This window comes from Lepisosteus oculatus, chromosome 14 (genome assembly GCF_040954835.1).
Source record: "Lepisosteus oculatus isolate fLepOcu1 chromosome 14, fLepOcu1.hap2, whole genome shotgun sequence".
NCBI lineage: Eukaryota > Metazoa > Chordata > Actinopteri > Semionotiformes > Lepisosteidae > Lepisosteus > Lepisosteus oculatus.
This window is the reverse complement of record NC_090709.1, coordinates 41,978,903-41,984,902: the sequence shown is the minus strand read 5'-3', so window position 1 is coordinate 41,984,902 and position 6,000 is coordinate 41,978,903.

The window sequence follows — 6,000 nt, the reverse complement described above, 5'->3', positions numbered from 1 at the left end:
CTTAATGCATTTTGGGTATTTAATCAGCCTGAGATATCCAGATGTGCTGCTGAGTCGGCAGCTGTGCTCTTGTGCCCAAATCTATCCTGGAAATTGTCTCTGTCTTTTAATTGAAACGTTAATTGACTCACAAATCGGACCCCGGCTGCTGTCTCTGTACGTATCCAAGCCCGTCTCACACAGGTTCACCGGCGACTGCAGTCTCGACTACAGTCCTTCATTCGAAAGCAGTTCAGATCATGGCTGAGGGCTTCAAAATTTGCAGATCTAAGTGTGTTTGTCTGTCCTGTGATGGTATCCTGTCCAGGGTGTGTGAGTGTGTGAGTGTGTCCTGTGATGGACTGGTGTCCTGTCCAGGTGTGTGTGTGTGTGTGTGTGTGTCCTGTGATGGACTGGTGTCCTGTCCAGGGTGTGTGAGTGTGTGTGTGTGTGTCCTGTGATGGACTGGTGTCCTGTCCAGGGTGTGTGAGTGTCTGTGTGTGTCCTGTGATGGACTGGTGTCCTGTCCAGGGTGTGTGAGAGTGTGTGTGTGTCCTGTGATGGACTGGTGTCCTGTCCAGGGTGTGTGAGTGTCTGTGTGTCCTGTGATGAACTGACGTCACATCCAGGGTGTACCCTCCCCTGTGCCCATTGCTTGCTGGGATAGACTCCCGCTCCTATGGCGTACACAAGGGGGGGGCAGCCGATTACAGGGGTTACACAGGGTCTCCTGGATACCTGTTCCAATGCCAGCAGCCATCTCACCCTGCAGCTCCCAGCTGGCAGTCTCACTGGAACTCAGCAGGTGTGAGCCTGGCCAGTACCTGGAGGGGAGACTCCTGGGAAAAACTGAGGCTGCTGCTGGGAGAGGTGTGAGTGGGGCCAGCAGGGGGCGCTCTCACCCTGCGGTCTGTGTGGGTCCTGATGCCCCAGTATAGTGACGGGGGACACTGGGCTGTAAGAAGGCACCGTCCTTCGGATGAGACGTCAAACCGAGGTCCTGACTCGGAGGGCTGTCTGTGGGGAGTCTGCATGTTCTCCCTGTGTTGGCCTGAGTTTCCTCCAGGTGGTCCGGCTTCCTCCCGCAGTCCAGAGCCGGGCTGGAGGGTGACTTGACTTCTGGGAGAACTGGGCTCTGGTGGGAGTCTGTGTTTGTGATGGACAGGTGTTAGTGGGGCCAACAAGGGGGGGCTCTCACCCTGCGGTCTGTGTGGGTCCTCATGCCCCAGCATAGTGCCGGGGGGACACTGGACTGTAATATCTCCGGCCCCACAAGCTGTTTGCGCACGTGGCGGTTTTCTGGCGGCTGCTGCTGTATTATTTTTATTTTGAGGGGCTCACCTCTGACCCCCAAGGCCAAGGCGCAGAGCCCTGGGTCAGCACTGGTGCGCTATCAGGGCGTAGGTGGTGGGCTCTGCTCTGCTGCTGGGCGGTCTCTGCTGGGGCTTTGAGCTGAGGTGAACGGAGGAGTAGTGCACTGTGGTGTCTTCTTCCTGCTCGCAGACAGACACACGCACACACACACACAGAGGTGTGCTGAGCTCAGCTCAAGAGCTCTTGATCTGGTCGTTTCTTGATCACACCTCCAGGAAACTCACAGGACGCACACAGAGCAAAGAGAGCTGAGGTTCCACACACACACACACTGAGACTCAGCTGGAGTCAGAGGAGCTGTTAATCAACTTTCACTTAAAAACACCTTCTTCTGGACCAGCACGTAGAGTAAACTCTCAGTGTACAGACACACTAAAGACCAGAGATTCAACACACACGCACACAGACACACTGAGACTCAGCTGGAGTCAGAGGAGCTGTTAAACTTTCACTTAAAAACACCTTCTTCTGGACCTGCACATAGAGTGAACTCTCAGTGTACAGACACACTAAAGACCACAGATTCAACACACACTGAGACTCAGCTTGAGTGACTCTTGAGTCAGATGAGCTGTTGACAAACGTACTTTCAGATACACCTACTTATGTACCAGCACACATACTAAACTCACAGTCTGGACACAGTAATCTAACAGTTTGCACATGGAGCAAAAACGCAAGATTACACACACACACACACTGAGACTCAGCTTGAGTGACTCTTGAGTCAGATGAGCTGTTGACAAACGTACTTTCTCTCAGATACACCTACTTATGTACCAGCACACACACTAAACTCACAGTCTGCACACAGTAATCTAACAGTTTGCACATGGAGCAAAAACGCAAGATTACACACACACACTGAGACTCAGCTTGAGTGACTCTTGAGTCAGATGAGCTGTTGACAAACGTACTTTCTCTCAGATACACCTACTTAGGTACCAGCACACACACTAAACTCACAGTCTGCACACAGTAATCTAACAGTTTGCACACAGAGCAAAAACGCAAGATCACACACACACACAGAGACTCAGCTTGAGTGACTCTTGAGTCAGATGAGCTGTTGACAAACGTACTTTCTCTCAGATACACCTACTTATGTACCAGCACACACACTAAACTCACAGTCTGCACACAGTAATCTAACAGTTTGCACATGGAGCAAAAACGCAAGATCACACACACACACACTGAGACTCAGCTTGAGTGACTCTTGAGTCAGATGAGCTGTTGACAAACGTCCTTTCTCTCAGATACACCTACTTATGTACCAGCACACACACTAAACTCACAGTCTGCATACATAGGAATGTAGTAAACAGCAAATATAGTAAGCAGTTTGCACATGGAGCAAAAACGCAAGATCACACACACACACTGAGACACAGCTGGAGCCACTCGCTACCCAGATGAGCTGTCGATCAACGTTTCTCTCAGATACACCTCCACCTTCCTGTGTACCAGCACGCACAGGAATCTCGCTGTGCACAGACGCAGCCGAGAAACCGGAGACTCCACACTCACACGCGCGCACACACACACTCACAGAGTGTGTGCCCAGGCCTATTCTACGCAGAGCGTGTCTTCGCCGAGCCAGAATGAGCCGCGGTTTCCTCCCACGTGTCTGAGCTTGTGTGTTTCTGGTCGGAGCTGAAGTTGTGTGTGTGTGGAATCTGTGGTCTTTGCTCCGTGTGCAGACTGTGAGTTTAGTATGTGTGCTGGTACATAAGTAGGTGTATCTGAGAGAAAGTACGTTTGTCAACAGCTCATCTGACTCAAGAGTCACTCAAGCTGAGTCTCAGTGTGTGTGTGTGTGATCTTGCGTTTTTGCTCCATGTGCAAACTGTTAGATTACTGTGTGCAGACTGTGAGTTTAGTGTGTGTGCTGGTACATAAGTAGGTGTATCTGAGAGAAAGTACGTTTGTCAACAGCTCATCTGACTCAAGAGTCACTCAAGCTGAGTCTCAGTGTGTGTGTGTGTGATCTTGCGTTTTTGCTCCATGTGCAAACTGTTAGATTACTGTGTGCAGACTGTGAGTTTAGTGTGTGTGCTGGTACATAAGTAGGTGTATCTGAGAGAAAGTGCGTTTGTCAACAGCTCATCTGACTCAAGAGTCACTCAAGCTGAGTCTCAGTGTGTGTGCGTGTGTCTTGAATCTCTGGGCTTTAGTGTGTCTGTACACTGAGAGTTCACTCTACGTGCTGGTCCAGAAGAAGGTGTTTTTAAATGAAAGCAAGTGTATTAACAGCTCATCTGACTCCTGTGTGTGTGTGTGTGTGTGTGTGTTGAATCTCTGGTCTTTAGTCTGTCTGTACACTGTGAGTTTACTCCTCATGAGGAAGTGTCTCTCGAGTGAAGCTGTCTTGCAGACTCCTACAGTACGTCTCGGATCTCACTGCCGGTCTGGCTGGTCCAAAGATCAGCGGTTGTCTTGTTTTTTTGCGTGTGGTTACCAGGTCGTCGTCGAGGCTGTTCCTGTCCTTCGTGCTCTGCTGGTTTCCCCCGGCTCTTCGGCGGCGGCCTTTCCGGACAGAGTTCGGACCACAAGGACGGACGGAGGGATAGAAATGAAGAAGCATCGTGAAGAGAATCCTGCTTTCAGTGCACTGACTGAGCTCTGGGGAGTGTCCGACAGGGACAGGAGGTGGAGGAAGGGAAGGGTCTCCTGTCCCGATCGGTGGATCGCATTCAGACTAAAGAGATTCAGTTCCTTCAGACTAAAGAGACTCGGTTCCTCCAGCCTGTCAGTGTGGGACACTCCCTTCGGACTAAAGAGACTCAGTTCCTTCAGCCTCTCTGTCTGGGGCACTACCTTCAGACTAAAGAGTCTCAGTTCCTCCCGCCTGTCAGTGTGGGACACTCCCTTCAGACTGAAGAGACTCAGTTCCCCCGGCCTGTCAGTGTGGGACCCTCCCTTCTGACTAAAGAGACTCAGTTCCCTCCAGCCTGTCAGTGTGGGACCGTCCCTTCAGACTAAAGAGACCCAGTTTCTGCAGCCTGTCAGTTTGGGACACTCCCTTCAGACTAAAGAGACTCAGTTCCCCCGGCCTGTCAGTGTGGGACACCATCCAGACTAAAGAGACTCAGTTCATCCAGCCTGTCAGTGTGGGACACTCCTTCCAGACTAAAGAGACCCAGTTCCTCCGGCCTGTCAGTGTGGAACACTCCCTTCAGACTGAAGAGACTCAGTTCCCCCGGCCTGTCAGTGTGGGACCCTCCCTTCTGACTAAAGAGACTCAGTTCCCTCCAGCCTGTCAGTGTGGGACCCTCCCTTCAGACTAAAGAGACCCAGTTTCTGCAGCCTGTCAGTGTGGGACACTCCCTTCAGACTAAAGAGACTCAGTTCCCCCGGCCTGTCAGTGTGGGACACCCTCCAGACTAAAGAGACTCAGTTCCTCCGGCCTGTCAATGTGGGACACTCCCTCCAGACTAAAGAGACCCAGTTCCTGCAGCCTGTCAGTGTGGGACACTCCCTTCAGACTAAAGAGACTCAGTTCCTCCGGCTTGTCAGTGTGGGGCACTCCCTTCAGGCTAAAGAGACTCAGTTCCTCCGGCCTGTCAGTGTGGGACACTCCCTTCAGACTAAAGAGACTCAGTTCCCCCGGCCTGTCAGTGTGGGACACTCCCTCCAGACTAAAGAGACTCAGTTCCTCCAGCCTGTCAGTGTGGGACACCCCTTTTCAGACTAAAGAGACTCAGTTCCTCCGGCCTGGCAGTGTGGGACACTCCCTTCAGACTAAAGAGACTCAGTTCCTCCAGCCTGGCAGTACTGTATAGTTCTTTCCCTTCAGAATGAAGAACAATATCTGTTTCAGAACGTGGGCACAGTACCCCGGTCTGATCGAGAGGTGCTCTGACCTGGCCGATGACAGAGGCAGTAGGTGCAGCAGGAGCAGATCACAGCCAGCGTCACAGCTGTGCAGCCCTGGAGGACCCAGCACAGTGGGAAGGTCCCGGGTTCGACAGCCGTATCTGTAACAGGGTGGCAAGACAGGGCGAGGGGGGGGGGGGGGTGAGTCGGCCTTTACTGATGTATCCCTGTGAGAGACAGCACTATGGACAGACTGACTGACTGACTAGTGTACTGATTGACTGGCACACTGACTGACTGACTGATTTTTACACTGAATGACTGACTAGCACACTGACTAACTGGCACACTGATTGACTGACTGGAGCACTGACTGACTGGCACACTGACTGACTGGCACACTGACTGACTAACTGGCACACAGACTGACTGGCACACTGATATACTGACTGGCACACTGGTTGATTAACTGGCACACAGACACACTGATTGATTAACTGGCACACTGACACTGATTGATTAGCTGTCACACTGATTGATTAACTGGCACCCTGATATACTGATTGGTGCGCTGACACACTGACACACTGAGTGACTAACAGACACACTGACTGGCACACTGACACACTGAGTGACTAACAGACACACTGACTGGCACACTGACACACTGATTGATTAGCTGGCACCCTGATATACTGATTGGTGCGCTGACACACTGATTGATTAACTGGCACACTGACACACTGATTGATTAACTGGCACCCTGATATACTGATTGGTGCACTGACACACTGGTTGATGAACTGGCAGACTGACACACTGGTTGAT